The sequence below is a fragment of the Myodes glareolus genome, chromosome 6 (genome assembly GCF_982192425.1).
Source record: "Myodes glareolus chromosome 6, mMyoGla1.1, whole genome shotgun sequence".
Lineage (NCBI taxonomy): Eukaryota > Metazoa > Chordata > Mammalia > Rodentia > Cricetidae > Myodes > Myodes glareolus.
This window is the reverse complement of record NC_142031.1, coordinates 24,416,601-24,437,693: the sequence shown is the minus strand read 5'-3', so window position 1 is coordinate 24,437,693 and position 21,093 is coordinate 24,416,601. Positions and strand designations below refer to the sequence as shown.

The following is a 21,093-nucleotide window of genomic DNA, read 5'->3' as shown; positions in this document are numbered from 1 at the left end:
CTGTTATTTCTATGCTCCTCTAAAAGACTTTATTCTAATTCCAGTGAATAAAATCAGCAAACTGACTGCGGTGGTTTGAATCAAAATGGCCTCCATGGGCACATAGGGACTGGCGTTATTAGAAGGTGTGGCCTTGTTGAAGGAAGTGTACCACTGGGGGTGCGCAGGCTTTGAGGCTTCAGATGCTCAAGCCAGGCCAAATGACACACTCTCTTCATGCTACCTTTGGGTCCAGATGTAGAAATCTCAGCTACTTCGCCAGCATCGTGTCTGCCTGTGTGCTGCCGTGTTTCCTGACATGACGATAATGGACTGAACCTCTGAGCTGTAGGCCAGCCCCAAATAGATGTTTTTCTTATTAAATTTGCCATGATCATAGTTTCTCTTCACAGCAATAAGAACACCAACTAAGATACTGACATAACAAATGACACATCAAGTCTTATAAATTTCATTTATAAATATAGATATCTGTAGAATTTTTAAATAAGTCATTGGATAACTGAATCCAGTAGGTTTCCTAAATAATAACCGACCAATTGGTGGACTTTATTTTTAGAAAGCACTGAGAGTTAAACATGGAGGAAAAAAGTTTGAATCTAATGTGGTTATCTAGAAAAATAAATAAAAGAGGAAAATGTCTCAGCCTCTCACTGTCTCAGAGGGGAATGCACCCACCAAAGAGATGGAAATCGTTCTCTGAAAATACGCACCTGTGGCGTTTTTAGACTCGGGGAGGTTTTTGAATCTTCTGGATCTGACACTGTGATAATTATGATCTTATGCTCGTCACCTTGACTCCGCCTGTTTTCCCACAGTGCTCCTGCTCAGGTTCTCACAGCAGGGACGATCTTAGCCTTTGTCTACTCAGATCCTTTATGCCGGTTCCCTTCCGCACACAGATCTGCGCAGCCGAGCCCCAGCCTGTCCTGCTGGGAGCTGAGGCAGTGGCGTGCTTTCTGCTCTGACTCTTCGTACTGCGACCATTTTCTGCTGGGGTCTGATTACATTTCCTCATTTATTTCTGCGTGTTATGTGGGTACATGTGTGTGCATGTTTGAGCATGTGTGTGTGTGCGTGTGTGTATGTGTGTAATATGTAATACACATGCATGCACTGTAACCTGAGGCCAACAGAGGGCATCAGATCCGCTGGAGCTGAGCTGGAGGCTGTGAAGCCCTTTCCTTCCCTTTCTTTTTCTTTTCTTGGTTTTGCTGGGTGTTATTCTAGGCCTTTTATTTTTTAAATTTAGTGTCTTAAATTTGAAAATTTCATCCACATATATAATGCTCAATTTTTTGTTCATTATCACACTAACTCCCCTCTTCTACTCCCCTCCCTCCGCCACTGAACCCAGCCTTCTAGACAAAACCCTTTCTCCACTACTTCTCCCTCTGCAAAACAGGAATGACCGTAAACTATGAGCCCCAGGACATCTTTCCAGTGCCACCTAATGTCAGACCTCTGTGAGAACCCCTGGGGAGAGAGGAGCCCCTCAAGGCACTGTGAAACAATGGGGTTTTACACCAACAACCCTAGCTGAACCCAAACCCCCATTCAGGAGGCTGGCCACTCCCAGCGAAGTTGACCCCTGGTAGCTCAGACGTGGCCCCTCTAACTCCAAGCTCAGAAGCAGATTCCTGATCCCAACAAGAAGAAGCCAGGGTTGGCTGGGAAAATGGCAGCATGTATTCAAACTCGGCTTTTCTCCTCAACTGTGCGTTGTTAACCTTATATGACATGTCATGTCCCATTTGTCTGCTTAAGAGTTAGTACCTGAGCCCCAGCCACGTAGGACTAACCTAGTCATTGCTATCCATGCTGCAAGGTAGAAACCAAAACTTCTCTCCAAATCCAAATATAAACAGTACCAAAAGATGCTTTTCCCTCGGACTTGGTGGGTTTTGTCGTAATGGCATTAGTGAAGGGTCTCTTCTAGGGATTTTTGTGTCTCTAGTCTGTAAGTACAAGTTCCATCAAACTTTGGAATTAAAATAGCCTCCCAGGAATTCTAACTGGGGACAGCATTACAGAATCCTCTGTTTGAAGATTCACTTGGGATCCAATGAGAGCCAAGATCAGTATCCTCTCCCAGTATCAACTACGGTGGCTTTTGCAAAAGGGCTCACTACTCCCCAGGGAGGGAAGCCACCCTTGTCCACTCTACGTCTCTATCAACGATCACTGCAGAGGGCACTTGCAAGGCTCCTTCCTTTTGTCTAGTTTGTCTCCAGCATTTGAAATAGGATAAGAAGTCAAGAACTATTTGACATCACACTTAGCGAGGGATTCTGTATAGAACAACATGGCATTGCCCTCAGGTGACAGGCCAGGCACTTCCAAGGTTTAATAAGCAATGAGTGGGGGCAAAGACAGAATTCCAGATTTTACCCATTTGTTTTCTGAACAAAGCTGCATTCTTTCCTGTTTCTGAGAGTTCCTAATCCCACTGCGGTTAAATGCCTTAGAAAATACATTTGCTATACAAGCAACCAGAGCATAAATAAAAAGGCAAGCGAGCAAGCAAGCGTGTGGCTGGATCCACCACAGCAACCTCTTACCAGGGCCAGCAAAGTAGCTAAGAGAGAGATTACAAAATGGTCAGGCCCCACTCATCCTTAGCCCCACCTGGCCCAAGTCATTGATGTCAGTGACCCTCTTGGGTCCCCAGGCAATCCTGGGTGGGGATGGATGTGGTCAGTAGACTGCAGGAACACTGGGTGGACTCAGATTAGCGCCAAAGCCCTCTTGCCACTGTGTGCCCTCTCCCAACTTCGCCCCACCCTCTTCTCTCTCCTTTGCTCCTCTTCCTAAGAAGCTGGAGCCCATGCTGCCCCAGGCCTTATCAGCTGTTTCCTTGCGGCCGCAGCCAAGTCTCCCTCCTGGACTCTTGCTTCCACTTCTACTTCTTCAGACACCAGTTCAGATCCAAACGACACCACTGAGCCCTCTTCTTTGTCCTTGGTCTGGGGACACACATCCTGCTCCCTCTGGTGCTATGAGGCCTCTACCAGCCAGGATGTTCAACTTCTACTGCCATGTGACTTCCCCTTAGTCAACCCAACTGATGAAAACAATGACGCTTACACTGCAGAATGCAGTTAGGGAGTTGGGAAATCAGCGATTGGGGTATGGCCAGCCTTTTTTTTTTTTCTCAAAGAAATGAAACAAAACAAGATTGAAAAACCAGAATGTGCTGTTGAAAATAACCGAATGTAGCGCTGTAGGGAATTTCTGGTCGACTACAAGTACCGTACAGGCGCCATGTTAGGATATCAGGATTTTCTGTGGCTCATGATTCAGAAGATATCTTAACCAGAGAGGTACTCCTGTCTCCACTCTGCCTTTCCAGCGCACACACACACACACACACACACACTCACACACACAAACACACACACCACAAGCACACTTACACCACACACATACTCACACATTCATGTACACAAAAGCACATTCACATACATAACACATACACATGCATGCATACAGGCGCCACACACAGATACCACACACACACCACATACTTACATAGACCACACGCGCACACACACACACACAGACCACACACATGTCACACAAATAGTTGCACACACAAATACATGCACAAACAATATATACTAACATGTAACGTGCATATACACATACTCACACATGCACATACACCACACTCACACGTACCCACACATGAATATACACACACATACCCACAACCAAAAAAAGCTTACCCACATTTTTTGACATGAACTACTGGTACTTTGGCACAAATTCAACAAAAAGTGGCATGGTTGCTAAGACAGAAAGTGTTAAGCTGTCTTAAAAGGTGCTTCAGTGGGCGAACTGCATGGCTCTGGATCCATTTCTCACTCTCTGCAGGTGCGGAGAGGATTCCACAAAAGCAGAGTGATCCCCAGAAGGCTAAAAAGGGACAGGCCAGTGTCACTCAAAGATTGCTACTATGTCAAGTTGTCACTGGTGGGGAGGTAACAAACACTGAGGGTCCACAGGACAGGGTTTTAAAATACAGCATAATCAAAGCAACTAGTTTCCTGTCAGAAACACAAGGGTGGAAGACAAGTAAAAGGTAGACCACCACGAGGCTCATCTCCAGCCACAGTCAGACATGGGCAGTGCCCACCATACATCTCCCCGCTCCAGTTAGACACGGGCACTGCCCACCATACATCTCCCCCACAGCAGACACAGACAGTGCCCACCATACATCTCCCCCACCGCAGACATGGGCACTGCCCACCATACATCTCCCCGCTCCAGTTAGACATGGGCACTGCCCACCATACATCTCCCCCACAGCAGACACAGACAGTGCCCACCATACATCTCCCCCACCGCAGACACGGGCACTGCTTACCCTGCAGTGACCTGTTTCCAGGTATGAGGACTAAGGCCGGAGACCCTGCTGTTTTTACCTATGAGCACATTTTCATTTCCTTATGGCATTGCCCACATCATCTGTCACGTCTGCATCTTCTCTATGCTGATAGCAGTGTGCAGTAGAAGGATGTCTTCGTTTTGCACATGGCCTGGTGCAGAAGGTACTTCTGTCTATGTGTTCTTTTTATTGGTTAATGAATAAAGAACTGCCTTGGCCTGTTGATAGGGCAGAACTTAGGTAGGCGAGGAAAACTAAATGGCATGCTGGGAGAAAGGAGGCAGAGTCAGAGAGACACCATGGAGCTGCTGCCAAAGATACACATGCTGAAACTTTGCTGGTAGGCCACAGTCTTGTGGTGATATACAGATTAATAGAAATGGGTTAAATTAAAATAAGAGTTAGCCAATAAGAAGCTAGAGCTAATGGGTCTAGCAGTGATTTAATTAATACAGTTTCTTTGTGATTATTTCGGGTCTAAGCCAGCCAGAAGGCCGGGAAGAACAAGCGACCTCCCCCAACAACAGCCTGGTTTCCATTCCTTTTTACTTTCATAGCACCAGTAGGTCGAGCACTGGTTCAATGTCTCTTACACATAGTAGAGGAGATGCTGTGAATTGCTGCAGTCTTTCTGGCATCACTTGCTTAAGAAATGTGCATCCGAGAAAGGCAGTCTGATGGATACTCCCCTGGCTTCTGGAGAACTTCAGAAAAAAGAAGGGCAGATGCTAAAACGGAGGAGTCATATTGGCTCTAGAGGGGGCAAGTGCCCCTCCCCTTAGCCGGCACCCACCTCATGGTGAACTGTGTTAGGCAGACAGTGGGACAAGGGAGGACCAAAGATTTCATCCTAGTTTTATTGTATGTAGTAATAAATCACAAATCTTTAGAAATACTTACTGCTCCTTCAATTTTCTTTATTAGCAGTTAGGACTAGTGCAGAGTGAAAACTCAGGGCCCTTGTTGGAAAGTTATTAAGAATTTCAAGGTGGCAATAACAGATAGAACATGTGACCAAATGCCAGCCTTTCTTACAGAGGGCACGGGTACCAAGCACACAGGCAAACACCCAGGAAGCCCACCTCAGTAATGATGTTCCTTGCACAATCCTACTGGATTCAGTTATTTTCTTAATTCAGGGGTCAGTTAACTGTTTCTGTGAAGAGCCAGACAGCAACTATCTTAGGCCCCTGGGTGGGGGGTGATATATAGTCTCCACGTCAGCAACTCATTTTTTAAGCATAAAAGTAGCCATTGAGTCCTAACAAATAAAAGTGATTGCATCACAACAAAATTTTACTTAGAGAAACAGGGACTGGGCCAAAATTAGCCAACTTCTGTCCGAGACAGCCACTTTCTTCCACTCTGGATCTTTCTAATGTTTTTTTTTTTTATTCATTATCTTGTCTTCCTCATGACGTGTAGATTATAAAAACAAACATCTCCTGATAGCAGAAGCTCTGAGGTACTTCACTGCTCACTTCCGGTTCTTTGTCACTGAGATTATGGAAGCAAAACCTTGTGTGCTGGGAGACATGGGGCATTATCTGTGACTTAATAAATATTTCATGGGCATTTGAAAGGGAAGTCTAGTCTCTGTGGGGGATAGGGTTTAGGATGGATTTATTAAATCAGCCTCCTTAGTTATTATTCATATGCTGTCTTCAGAATGTGTAAGTGTTCAGAGTCGTCTTTCAGAGTCAGACACGAAGATGCCATGGTTTCCCTCTTCGCACAAGCAGAAGCCATCTTGGCACATTTTGTAAAAGTCGAAACACTGTGATGCCCATGATTTTACCAGGGTTCAGGATCACATTATTTGACCATTCTGTTATTTTGTTGATATTTTAAATTTAGGATTCAAGGTTTTTATTTAAAATTGGCAGGCAGTTTTGTCCATGACCACACTACCTTCAGAAGATTCTAGCTTCCTACACAAACTGAGAAGAGACTCATCCTCGCCTGTGTCTGTGAGAGTCCAGTCCAGAAATCTCTTAGCCCTTGAGGACATGGCAAATGTGTCCAAAACCAAAGGACCCCACTCTCCCGGTCTTCCTCAAGGAAGTGCACGAATAAAAGGTAGGACATCTCACCTGAAAGGGTCTTGGGGGAACAAAAAAACCTATAATGTGGATAATTCTCATTAAAACGTTGGGTGTTCTAGCTATCTTTGACCCAAGCAGGTGGAACTGGGAGGAGGATGGGAGCAAAAAAAAAAAAAAAATCAACATTTCCTACCTTATGTAAATGTAGTAAGAGGAATTGTTGGCTATTTTAGATAAAAAGTACATATTTTCTTTGAAATCTAACCAAGTCTTGCACTTTGCTCCCTAATCTCATTGGAACATTGTTAGGGCCATTACATACTTCTGCTTCTCTGCATTGTGTCTTTTTTAAATCTTATTTTAAATATATTTTTCATTTTGATACTAATCTCTTCAAGTAGTCTTTTCAGTAGGGAACAATGGATGGCACATACTTTGAGGCCTACATGTCTGAGAAGGCTGGCTGAGCAGTTTAAAAGCCACACTCGCTCAAGAGCTGTAATTACTGGGGTTGTAGAGCAGTTGGTGTTGTAAACTAAAGAACACTAAATGACAACCCAAGTCTTACTTTTGGGGGGTGTGGGGGAACCTATTGTCTTCTCTTTTTCTGCTTACTCATATACTTTAAGAATTTATCTAGGATAAGGTAATCCAGGGACCACTTAAAAGTTCATTTGGCCTAGTGCTTGGTGAATCATAGAAGTCAATCTCCTCTCTCTCTCTCTCTCTCTCTCTCTCTCTCTCTCTCTTTCTCTCTCTCTCTTTCTCAGGAAAACTGTCTTCTACCATATTTATTCACTTATTTGTTGTATTATTTATAAATATGTTCTCTGCCTAGAAATTAATGTCAGATATGCATGTGCACACTCACACACACACACGTGCACACAAGCATACACACACTCACAATGTACTTCACCCACTATTAGTATTCTAAAGTCCTCTCTCACAATTTAAGTCTGGGAATACTTTCTGCTTCGTTCTTGCAAAAGTTTCACAAAGGGTCTTTCAACGGGCTGACCCTACTTTGGGCACGTTTCAGTGAGGTGGTCATTATTTCCAAGTATTTTAATATTTAGATATGGTGTAGGCTTTCCCCCAAAGACTTCACATTTTCTTTCTCATGATAGACTGCTCTTGTTTGTTGACATGACTCCAACTCAACATTGAAATTATTAGGGAGCTTCATGTTTCCTTAAAGGGCTTCAATGTTCATGGCTGGCTTGCTTGCTTGATTTATTTATTTTTTATTTAGTTCGATAGTTTGGTCTAGCTGTATAGCCCAGACCACTCTTGAATTCTCAACCTTCCTGGCACAGCCTTCTGAGAGCTACAACCACAGGTGCACACCCCACATACAGCATCACGTCTTCTATGCAATAATACAGTTTAATGTTTCTGTACATCTTGATTCACCTTTATGATTTTCATTAAAACTAAAGAAAATCAACCCCCTTTCTAGAATGATCTGTATCTATCTGAAAATACTTTCATATTTTCTTTACTAGCAAATGACACCAAAAAATAATTTTACCCATTAAAAAGGATGAATTTTGGAAATCACGATTCTTGGCATTAAATGTACAAGAGCCCTTGTGGGTGGCCTGTGTTTTCTTTCTTCTTTAGTCTTGAAAAGTAATTTCTAACAAGAAAATGTCTACATATTTGTGTTTTCTAATAAATAATTAATTTTGATTCTTGGTTGAGGGAGCTATTCAGTCTGTGTTTCAGGTTTCCTTCAGTCAGACACACTGTCTTTCACTAAGTCTTTAAATGATTTTTCCCCCGAATCCTTTAGCAGTGAGAACTCTGGCACTCTGGATGTCTCCCCCTGTCTTCTGTTTTTGTCTCCCCCTTGTGACTTTCATCTATCTATTTCCTCTTCAAATCACGCCCCCTCAAACCTGCCTTTACAGTTGCACTTTCTGCGTGGCCAGCTCTGCTCCTCATTACTTCTTGGGTGCCTTTAATTATTTCCTTATTGTTTTATACTTCATTAATTGTCCTAGGTCCCTTGCTTCCCACTTCATATTTTATCTTCTGTTTCACAAATCCTTGTTTTATTTACTTCACTAAAGCCATGTGGCACTAACCGCTTTCTTTAACACCTCTGCCTCAACAATTTTATTTAACTGCTTATTTTAAGGTGTTAAAATCGTTAGGGTCCATCTTCATCCTTGACTGTGAAGTGTAACTAAACTTCAAAATACAACAAACGACTGGACATGAGTTCTACCATTTGTGTCTTACAGTTTTAAGCTCCTCTGCTAACTTAATCCAGGTAATGCAGATGGCCTTGATAGGTTGAAGTGAACAGTCTTCAACAAGCTAGGCAGAGTTGGAGATGGACTTGACCCCTGACCTTGGCCATTCACACAAGGACACACCATCCTTGCAAGGTTTGTTGGTTGGATCTGGACATTTACACCACTCCCACTTTCCCCTTGTTGTCTTGGTCTCTACTGGAGGTTTTCTCATGCTGTACCTGGTCTCATTCTGGATTCTATTGCAGTCAGGTAATCAAAGACTTGCGCTCCCACTTCCCTGGAACCCACACCGGATAGTCACTGTCCCAAAGATGTCCAGGCCATTTTCTCCATGGCATAAGGGCCACTCAGCTCTCCTACATAGCCGCTCCGTGCAGTGATAGCACACAGTGGCACCCGGGAGCTCTGTGCAGCGACAGCACACATTGGCATCTGGGCTCCAAGGAATAGTTTGTCCCACTCAGGTTCCACTTATTTTTAATCTGAGTTGAAGATTTAATTGAAAGTTCTCTGGGCGCAAAGTAAAACTTTAAACCATAACAATAGTCCATAGGTTGACTAGGAACCTTGCAAAACAATGAATATAGTCAAAGAAGCACTGGGAACATTATTTTCTCAGTTCTTTTATACTGCACCATTGTAGCACATTGCAGGTTTTGTATGGCTTCGCTTATCCAAATAGCTAAAGCAAAACACAGTTAGCAAAGACCGAGAGGCTAGAGGTGTATTTAAGTCAGTTATTGTTAACCCGAGAATAAATTAGGAATTTATAAATCATATTTACCAAATATATTCTATTTATTAAACATTCATTGTTATTATTTATAATGTTTATATTTTAGGACAAAGCTTATCATATAAACATCCATTCTACCAGGTCCCATTCTTTACTGTTCCTTACTTCAAATTTATTTCCAGCTTTGATACCGTTCCAGAAACTCCTTGAAAGTATTTCTCTATTTCTTTTTTTAAACTTGGCCACAGGGTTGAGAGTAGACCCTGGCTGACCTCTTCCAAGCCCAGCCCATCTGCTTTGTTTCTCATGTTAATCCTACAAGCTTTGTGTGCCGCCATGCCCGATGTGATGCAGGCTCCCGTAGTCGCCCCCCAAGGCCTCTGTTGAGAGAATGGGGAATCTCTAGGTGACGGCAAGAGTGGGGTGGAGCTGTCTATGTCTAGCATCCTGTCCTGAAGTCACAAACTTTCTCCCCTTTCTCACTCCTCAGATCATTACATTTTAGCTTTCGCACTTATGATGTCCCCAACAACACTTCTAAGAACCATTAATGCCTTCATTTAAAAATATGATTACATTTATTTATTTGTGGAGGACATGCATGCCACGGGGCACGAGTCGAGGCCCGTGGACAACTCGCTGCAGTCGGTTCTGTCCTTCTGCTGTGAGTCCCAAGGAATGAACTCAGACTCAGGTTGTCAGGCCCCACAGTGACCACCGCTGAGCCCTCTCCCGGCCCTGATGCCTTCCTCTCTGCTAAAACATCTTCTCTGTCTTCATCTTCTTGCACCTCTTTACAGAATTCATTCATTCATTCAGTCAGCCATGTTCTTTGGAGTCAGCAGGGGTAAATAACAAAGACTCCTCGTGTTCGGAGTACTCACAAACAGCAGGTCCCTGGGCTGAGCGCTTGGCGTTCGCTGCCATTTAGCAATGGCAGTTGGCACTTTGGGTGTGGCCAGTTCTGCTCCCTCTGCCCTACTCCGTGATCCATACACTTCCCTGTTTAGAGGTGAGTTCACAGAGAAGCCAAGCAACTTCTTCAAGGATGCACAGCTATGAAGTGGTAGACTTGGGATTTGATCCAGTCAGTCTAACCTTACAATCCATCGTTTTGTTTCAAACCTCAAGTCTTCAGCATTTAACCCTGTGCAAACGACCACTATGCAATACTGCCTCCCCATGGTGGGGTTAGGAAATGTACAGTTGCAGTTTATGGTGAAGACAGAGACACACTGATAAGGGAACTGGGAAGTGGGGCTCCAGGAAAGGCATCTGAATGGTGGCATTTGAATGGTGGACTGTTGCCCACAGTAACAGAGCAAAGGGTGGAAGACGAGTCACAGGTTTGTCTTCAGTCTGCTTCCTCTCTGATGACAGCTAATAATCCCAGTCAACAAATAACTGAAAATCCAGTTTTGAGAGACCAAGGAAGCTTTAATTACACTGGGACAACAAAAATACACCAGGCCTCTCCTGGGCAAGTCTGGATGTTTGGTCACCTAGGTGACAAGGACTCCTACCATCCCAGATGTACCCATTGGGGGTTTGGCTGTTGAATGCTATACCTAACTGGGGTACCCTGCTCTTATCTTGCTGCTTTCCAGCTTCTGTAACCTGGACTGGTCTTTTCTGGGCGGGGAGACAGTAAACTGATCAGGATGCCGCTTTTAGATCTTTGCCATTGCCAGAGGTCCTTTGTCCACTAATGTGTTTAACATCAATGAACAGAGGTCAACAGAAATGCTACGGTCTGGATGAGACGCTTCATGACAAACACTGAGCGTTTTTCCTATCCTTCTCAGCACTGGGCTACCCCACTGCTGTCACAGGGTAGGAGCTGTTTGGGGTTGGGAGATTCTGAACGAGAGGATGATTTTAAGTAAAGATGCAATGCAGAGGGGGCGATTGTTCCTAATTACCTGGGGACCACAAGAAGCCCCAGGTCATGAGCCTTAAAGAGAAGTGGGCATCATGTAAGTGGAGATAGGGTGGGAATGGCTTCACTGCAGCTAAAGGTGCCACTTAGTTACAGGACTCACACAGTAGCTTCATTGTAAGTTTAAAAGGTGTGGGATGTGGCAAGAGACGAAACTTGGGCACTACACGGTGAGCACAGCAATGTAAGTCCTGAGTGTTTTGCCGGGGCATTCACCCTCGGTACTGAGGACCTTTAACCGTGTTGAGCGTAGTGCATAAGAGGTGGAAGTTGGTGTCAAGGTTAGATTTATGGGTTTTGTTTTCGTTGTTGTTGTTTGGATTGATTTGGTACTAGAGTTCCAGAAGACAAGATGAATGAGGTATAAAAAGAGATCAATTTGGGGAGAAGTTCACTGAACTGGTTAAAAAAAAATGGTGGAACCCTGAGCTAAAGAGATGGCCGGGAGAACAGGGCAGACCCAGGGCAGACGTGGCTGTACGCACCCAAGGCGCTGCAGTGTGAGGGAGGACTGCTCCCAGATCTTCAGCCTCTCTCTGCTGAGCGCAGCTTCTTCTTCTGCCTACACAACTCCTACTGGCAAGTCCTCTGGGCTGGACCTTGGCCATCTCCCTCCTCAAATCCCACCTCTTCTTGACATTTTAAAGTCCTTATGTCATTATCTTTATATTAGTTATTAGCCAGCCGTGCCTACATCTTCAACTGCTGCCCTGGGGCTAACAATATTCAAGGCTTTATTTTTAGTCCCAAGGCGCCAATGAAGCCGCCTACTCAGTGTCTCCACCCAAGCGCCCTCCATGCTCGGACTCGCCCCATCCACGACAAGGTTCTTCCCAAGGCAGCTTCCCCTCCCCCACACACTCAGCCTACTGCTCAAGTCTTGCTCTCACAACAAAAAGTTTCCAGCTTCCCTCATTCTCTTGTCTCCATCCCCACCTCAAGCAGAGGTGGTCGATATCTAGCCAATAGACATAAGGTGATGACTATAGCCAATAGACATGAGGTGATCAATATATAGCTAATAGGCATGAGGTGATCGATATATAGCCAACAGACATGGGTGCACCGCCATTGCTCTCTGAAACTCCTCATCTTAAAAAAAGAAACTACTAATCTACAAAGTTATTGCTGGATGGCTAAAGTCCAGATTCTTTCAAGGTCTTCCCTGTCATACTTACATGGCAGTTAATGTCACTCGGCTTTTCTGTCATTGCTTCTTTACCATCTGGCAAAATCTCACTCAATTTCCAGGTTCCAGGTTCCAGGTTCCAAAGTTACCTCCTCTCCAAAGCCTGCAAATATCCCTCTCCTATCAACCCAAACTACTTCACTAGCATTTCTCTTGCTTTGTCTCTTCCACTGCACCTCGAGCTCCCTGAGAAATGCACATGCTCTTTATAGTTCCTAAGGCTTAGCAGTTTCATAAATACTGAACTGAGCCAGGCATGATGGCACACGCCTGAAACCCAGTACTTGAGTGACAGAAGTAGGCATGCCAAGAAGAGTTGAAGGCCAGCTTGGGTTACATGAAATCCTGTCACAACATGCACACACACACACACACACACACACACACACACACACACACACACACACTCACGGGGATGGGGAGAAGAGGAGAAGAAATAAACATATATGATATGTACTTTACTCTGGTCAGATAGTCTCCATTGCACTGAAGAAGAGGAGGCATCATTTGTTAGAGTACCACAACATCTCTCTAGGGGTAGTTATCACCACCAGCATCACGAACCACTGATGTCTTCATTGCCGCTATGTCCACCATGACCATCAGCCTTGTTGGCATCATCACTGTTATCATCACCCATCACTGCCAGCACCATGAGCATTATCATCTCTATGAGCATCCCTGACACCATCAGTACCATGACAGTTAGCCCTGTTATCATCATCACCATCTCTGTAACCATCCCTCTGTCATGAACTACCATTGCCATCGTCCTTGTCATTGTCATGACATCATCATCATCCCTGTCACCGTTATCCTCATCTCTATCACCCACCATCATCCCTGTCACTACCATCTTTGACACATCAGTTACCATCACTGTCATTCCTGCCGTTAGCATCACCTCCACCATCACCTTCATGTCTGTCACCATCATCCTTATTATCACCATCAGTATCAGTGCCACCGTTGTTAATACCACCACCACTCATCATCTGGTATGCATTTGCCAAAAGTTGGTTAAAATTTTAATCTTTAGAACATTTCCCTGAGCATAAGTTTTAATGCCCATTTTATTAACAAGAAGGAGCCAATCGGAGAGGCTAACATTTCCCCAAGTTCATAGTGCTCAATTAAAGCTTGAGCTAAGATTTATAACTGGAGCCGTCTAAGCCCAAAGTTGGCACCCACAGCCCCTGTGAGCCTTCGTTTATCCCTGTGCAGCACTGAAGCACAGTTCATTCTGGAGTCTTGATAAAAATAGAGCCAAGGTCGGTCGTAGTGAGTGAGCATCATGGCTTTGTGTGTTTGTGTGTGTATGTGTGTGTGTGTGTGTGTGTGTGTGTGTGTGCGTGTGTGTACAAAATAGGATTTATCAACACTGGTGGACAAGTAATGGCCGACCTGCTATACCCGTTCTCCCTCCTCCACCTGCTACACCCGTTCTCCCTCCTCCACCTGCTATACCCGTTCTCCCTCCTCCACCTGCTACACCCGTTCTCCCTCCTCCACCTGCTACACCCATTCTCCCTCCTCCACCTACTACACCCATTCTCCCTCCTCCACCTGCTACACCCATTCTCCATCTTCCACCTGCTACACCCGTTCTCCATCCTCCACCTGCTACACCCGTTCTCTCTCCTCCACCTGCTACACCCGTTCTCCCTCCTCCACCTGCTACACCCGTTCCCCCTCCTCCACCTGCTACACCCGTTCTCCCTCCTCCATCTGCTACACCGTTCTCCATCTCCACCTGCTACACCCGTTCTCCACCCTCCACCTGCTATCCTGTTCTCCAGCCTCCACCTGCTACACCCGTTCTCCACCCTCCACCTGCTACACCATTCTCCATCTCCACCTGCTACACCATTCTCCATCCTCCACCTGCTACACCCGTTCTCCCTCCTCCATCTGCTACACCATTCTCCATCTCCACCTGCTACACCCGTTCTCCACCCTCCACCTGCTACACCCGTTCTCCACCCTCCACCTGCTACCCCGTTCTCCCTCCTCCATCTGCTACACCGTTCTCCATCTCCACCTGCTACACCCGTTCTCCACCCTCCACCTGCTATCCTGTTCTCCAGCCTCCACCTGCTACACCCGTTCTCCACCCTCCACCTGCTACACCATTCTCCATCTCCACCTGCTACACCATTCTCCATCCTCCACCTGCTACACCCATTCTCCATCTTCCACCTGCTACACCCGTTCTCCATCCTCCATCTGCTATACCCGTTCTCTCTCCTCCACCTGCTACACCCGTTCTCCCTCCTCCACCTGCCACACCCATTCTCCATCTTCCACCTGCTACACCCGTTCTCCATCCTCCACCTGCTACACCCGTTCTCTTTCCTCCACCTGCTACACCCGTTCTCTCTCCTCCACCTGCTACACCCTTCTCCCCCCTCCACCTGCTACACCCTTCTCCCCCCTCCACCTGCTACACCCGTTCTCCCTCCTCCACCTGCTACACCCGTTCTCCCTCCTCCACCTGCTACACCTGTACTCCCTCCTTCATCTGCTACACCGTTCTCCCTCCTCCACCTGCTACACCTGTTCTCCCTCCTCCATCTGCTACCCCGTTCTCCATCCTCCACCTGCTACCCCGTTCTCCACCCTCCACCTGCTACCCCGTTCTCCATCCTCCACCTGCTACACCCGTTCTCCACCCTCCACCTGCTACACCGTTCTCCATTTCCACCTGCTACACTTGTTCTCCATCCTCCACATCATGTTGGTTTCCTCATCACCACCCAAACAAGGACTCTCCCTCGAGTTCCGTTTGCAGGAGCATGCTGCCTCAGCTACATTTGTTCTTCAGGGAGGAGGAAGGCTAGCTGGTCTTGTCTTTCTCCTTGGCCTCACAGCTTCTGAGAGAATGAGGGACCCACACCACAGCCATCTGAGAATCATCTGAGGAGGGTTTGTAAAGTCCAAGTGCCTGTCCCAGTGAAACAGGGACTCCCTGGGCAGAGAACCTCAGCTTTAGTACTCACTTCCAAGGTCAAGAAGGTCAACACTTCTCACTGGTGCTCTATATCCCCCCATTACCATTTCTGCTGGGATGGATCCTTGGGTACTAATAATAAAAAAACCTTTTTGTGTGTGTGTGTGTGTGTGTTAACAATTTGTTTTGTTGGGACTGTGCTTCTGCACGGAAGTCTGTGCCCCAGGTATAGTGCCTGCAGAAGCCAGAAGAGGGCATCAGAATCCCTGGAATTGGAGTTGCAGATGATTGTGAGCTAATGCATGGGTGCTGGGAGTGAAATCCAGAGACCCTGGAAGAGCAGCAGTGCTCTTAACCACGGGGCCATCTCTCCAGCCCGGAAGCAACAAGGTCAGCATGTGTTGCTCTACTCTCCATCCTTTATCAGGGATTCTCAACAAAGTGGGACCAACCCTAGGTGGCTCTTAAAAATAAATGGATAGCCGGGTGGTGGCGGTGCACACCTTTAATCCCAGCACTCGGGAGGCAGAGGTAGGCGGATCTCTATGAGTTCGAGGCCAGCCTGGTCTACAAGAGCTAGTTCCAGGTCATGCTCCAAAGCTACAGAGAAACCCTGTCCTGAAAAACCATAAATAAATAAATAAATAAATAAATAAATGTATGTAGAGGCATCTATTCATTGTTGGTTATCACAGTGATCAGGAAGAATCATGATATATAGATGGCAAGAATTAGGAATGCTAAATTACCTTTCACTTCTGCATAAAGAAAAAACAGTCTCACTGGGTGTGACAGCCTCATCTTCATCAAGAAACACTGGTGGGAGTCAAAACCCCAAAGTCATACTCTGAATCCACCTCTGTGTGGGAACTCTTAACTCGGCTGCCTCTGTGCACCAGGGCTGGATTTGCTGCCCAGCCTGTCAAATTCCCTCAGACCCCACCAACTACATAAAGAGAAATTCTCACTTTTCAAATACATTCATGTCACACTTCCTCCTTCCACCCTATCAAGCTGATTCCTACCTGTGGCACTAAAGGGTTCCTCTTAAGTATGTCGGGAACGGGGAAGGGAAGAAAGGAGATATGGTGCCACCTCCCAGGTAGATCTGAAATGCTTGCTCTAGCCTATCAGCTTCAAACTGACCCCTTCCAGACTCCAGACGTGTTGGCTCCTCATCCGGCTTAGCTGCTATTCTTGCTTATGCAGGCCGGTGGAGTGTATAATTATGCTTGCAGTAGAGGCCGCCAGTGCCCACGCATATCTGGCATTTCTGTCCTCCGGCATATATTTCTTCAGTCCCTTTCCACAAGGTGAGGGCCCATGACCAGTATGGGCCAGTGGGCTGTGAGTGGCAGGATTGGAGTTGCTTCCTCTGTAGCTGTGATGGAGAAGGGACCCTCCTTCTCCATCCTTGGCAGCCCTAGCTCCCAGGACAGCCATGAGGGCAGCCTGCCATGAGACTTGAGGGCTGCTTATCACCACAGCATAGCGTAGCTCTCCCTGACGCCTTGACTTATTTAATGTTCTTTGACTGCTCAGTCTTGCATCTTTCAAGTAAATTGTGGCTTTGAGGTTGGTTTTACTGATTAAAGTGGTCTCAGCCAGTCTCTCTACACTTTAGTTTCCCCCCGACCAGTGAAGTGGTGACAGTGACTGTACAGATGTTACGGGGACTGCAAAGGCGAACCAGGCTTGTACAGACACCATTTATACTGTAGTGCCTGGCAGGGAGCCAGGGCCGTGACAGCCACTTGTTATTTTTCCTGCCGATATAAACTTGACTTTGATTGCCCTGCCCCAAATCCTCACTGGAGCCTTCAGCTTTGGCTTCCCAGAGGCCCTGTTGTGTCCTCTGCCTAAAAAGCCACCAGTTCAGACTGCTTCTGGCTTCAGCCATCTTTGCACCACCCGGGACAGGACACGGCTTGCTGTAGGCACTGTCTATCCCAGTATTCATTGTGGGGCCAAGTGCTTCAATCACTTTGATCACCATTGAGGACACGTCTACGCCAAGTACATGAAAATAGGCCAAGTATAATGGAGGAAATCAAATGTCTTTCTCAATGAGAACTTGGCGTGTCTGAAAAACACATCAAAAATGTGTCCGAATATCCTCTTTGTCTTGTGTTAGGGAATAATGAAATTAGTACGAGGGACCAAATCCGGCCTCTCGTTCTGTCAGCTAAAATGGACACCCATTTATATTAGCAAGAAGCGAGTCTAATTTGCATGTATGTGCCAGCTCTGTCTGTCCAAGGGCTGCCAGAGTTAGTCCCTAGACACTGGGAGATAATTGCAGGTTATAATTATAGGAGAGATGACTTCTCCCAGCCCCTCCTGGACTCTATTCTCAGTGTGACACCGCGTTTTCCCAGGTCTCCAGAGGTAAGAAAAGTAGAGGTAATTTACTTGGCAGTCGCAGAGGTAAGTTAATCACCCAGACAGAAACACAAAACAAACGCTTTCAGCTTACTTGGGTCTTGTCTACATCAAGTCTTCCTATTTGTAGGCAACCACAATCTACCAACGATCACCTGGCCCACTAGGCCCCCTTCAAACCCGGAATCAAGCTGCTGGAATGTTGGAACAAAATAAGATCCTAGTCCCGGAGAAATGCTTGTCCTGGTGTCTTTTAAGGTTACTATTGCAGCTTGTTCGAGGTAGCCTAATGCCTGCTGCTCCCCTCAGTGCCAGCTTTGCAGCCTCGTTACTCTAAACGACTTTCCAGGACATTCAGAAAACAAGCCCCATCTGTGTGCCTTGACATATCTGCAAGCTTGAATTTCCCCGTTCCATCAAACTCAATCTGAACAAACCACTAACTTACTGGACCTTTAAGTGCAGAATACTCTGAGGCCCTGGTCACACCCGGGAGTGTGAATCACTAGCCCCAGGTCTCTGGGATGTGGGAGGGGCGGATGCAGGAGCATGCAGATTTCCCACCAGCAGTAGCTGATGGACAGCGGTCCAGTAGCTGCTCCATAAGAAAGCAGTCTTAACTGCTTGGGTCCCATGATTTACTGAACCATGGTGCAGGGATTTTTAATTTCTGGAACCTACTGGATCTCACCGGCTGTACTGCCATGTGCTTCTCATTACAGCCCAACGGCACAGGGTAGAAATCGGCAGAGAAGGCCAGGCTGGGAGGCTGGAGCAGACAAGATCCTGCTCTGCTGCCCTGTTGGGATCTGGTCCTGGTTGTAGACAATTCTAACCCAGGGCGGTGAACTAAAGTTTCCACCACCTACAAAATAGGGTCCACCCCGTCCACCAACCAAGAGTGCCTTGGGCCTTGTGCAGGAGCGTGAGAGACTGGGAACTCACCTAAATCTGGACTTTGAAAATTTCCTTTGTAGATTAATCATTGGGAACCCAGGTCTTTTCGAGAAAAACAATACTCTACCCAGCGAGGTTCTAGTCTAAGATGACAAATATCTGTCTGTATCCATGGCTTGGGTGCCCGTGTCTCTGGGGTGCCAGGCTCCCTCACAGCCTGCAGATCAGCACACCTCACAACACCCAGTGGAAGCCTGAGAAAGTGACAAGCTGGGCTTCCTTTGTTTGGGAAAAGGAGACAGACAATTGGTTGAGCAAAAAGTAAGTCTCACCCTGTAGCCCCACCCCTCCACATCCCTGCTCTCTTCTGAGTTCTATTTTTGAAGTCTTTATGGCACAAGTATCATGGCCAGCACTTCTCTGAGACTGGAGATGGAAAAATCCGCCTTCTCCTTCGACATAAAGAAGATTAATACGTGGCATGTAAATGCACATTGCAGTGACAAAGGACCCTGCCAGGAAGGAAAAGTACATTCATGTCCATGGTGGGTTCTGAAGACCCCCTGGGAGACTTAAGAGAGGTTCTGTTGTTTTCTGGGCAGGGACCTTCCAAATCAAATTTTCAAGTCCCTGATTGAATTCCCAGCAAATTACTCTTCCCAACTATAACCAGAAAAGCATGTTTATATAAACATGAAATTCCATCAGTGTAAAACCCTGTGTAACCCGGTTGCCAGAGCCCCTAATAACGCCCTATTGTGTTACTGTGGTGTTCTGGGTTATCATTATACAGTCTTTGCTCCTGGTTGAGAAAACATGACGTTCCATTAACGATACAGTCTGGGATCCCTCCAGGCCAGAGATGCATCCTGCTCAGAGCTGAAGAGAGCCGAGCCACAGGAAAGTGAACTGACTATCGGAGGGGAGGAATAGCAGGGGTGGGGAGAGCAGCCGCAGACTCAGTTCCTGTGACCCACGGCTCTGCCTGTAGCTAGCACCCCAGCCATCAAGGGGCTCAGAAGCCCAAGCACAAACCAAGTCAGCATTCTTTCCCTTCCCACTCTGCTGCGGTCTGCTGATGCACAGCGGTGTCTGGGGAGCTCCTCTCCAGGATGGAGGACTCTGTCTGCAGGGACTACCCTGTAGCCTGTTTGCCATGCCTGCCTGCTGGCCCATCCAACAGTTTGCCTGATTGTGGGTGTAGCTAGAGGCATATCCACAGCGTACAAGTTCCAGCAAGCTTTTCATTTAGCTCAGAAAATACCCCAGAAAGACAATGATGGGAATTCAGAGGCTAGAATTAAGTAGTAAGGGGTTGGGGATTCAGTTCAGTGGCCAGAACCCCCTCCACATATTTCCTTAAGAATTTGAAATTGCTGGGTAGTAGTGGTGCACAGATTTAATCCCAGCACTCAGGAGGCAGAGGCAGGTGGATCTCTGTGAGTTCGAGGCCATCCTGGTCTACAGAGCAAGTTCCAGAACAGCCAGGGCTACACAGAGAAACCCTGTCAAAAAAAAAAAAACCCACAAAAAACAGATTCAAAAATCACATTTTGTTGAATATAAAATTGGTATGTTTATTATAGAGAAACTGGAAATTTCAGAAGTTAAAACTCTTATCTTCTAGAGAGGAATTCTAATCCTAACAGTAAGTCCAGACATGCACATGCAGGTGGTAGCTTGGCTTTGTTCTGTTCTGAGAAGGGATCTAGTTACTTAGCCTAGTTTGGCCATGGTCTACCAAGTGCTGGCACCAAGCCTGGCCTCACTTCTGACAAAGGTGGAATGCACACAATGTTTGGAAACATAATAGTATAAGTATTATGTATTTCTCCTAAAATATCTTGCAAACATGCACAATCCGCAATGGCTATACAGTACATATACTCTGCATATTTCATGTCTTACTTAAATCCCATTGTTAGACATTTAGGTAATTCTCAGCTTTTCACTATAAACCGCATTACCATAGACACACAGTAAGGGCTCCTCTTTGACTACCTTTCTCTCTCTCTCTCTCTCTCTCTCTCTCTCTCTTTTTCTCTTTCAAGATAAGGCCGTGCTGGATGGGAAAGAAGACCCTTAGCTGTGTTAAAAGCATGCGACACTTCCTGCCAAAGCATTGTCTCACCCACACCACTCACATGGCAGCCACATGTGACTATTTAATTTAAACAAAATTAAAAGTTCACAAACTCATTTGCATGGGGACCACATACGACGAGCAGCTACTGTTCTGGACAGCAGGAGCACAGAGCACTTCTGTCCTTCTAGAAAGTTCTACCATGCAGTTCA

At 46.2% G+C, this 21,093-nt stretch overlaps 1 protein-coding gene across 2 annotated transcripts in view; it reads right to left on the bottom strand.

Annotated features, from left to right (window-relative positions):
- Antxr1 (ANTXR cell adhesion molecule 1) overlaps positions 1-21,093 on the bottom strand; it is a 187,586-nt gene that overhangs the window by 164,080 nt on the left and 2,413 nt on the right. The window lies entirely within an intron of this gene.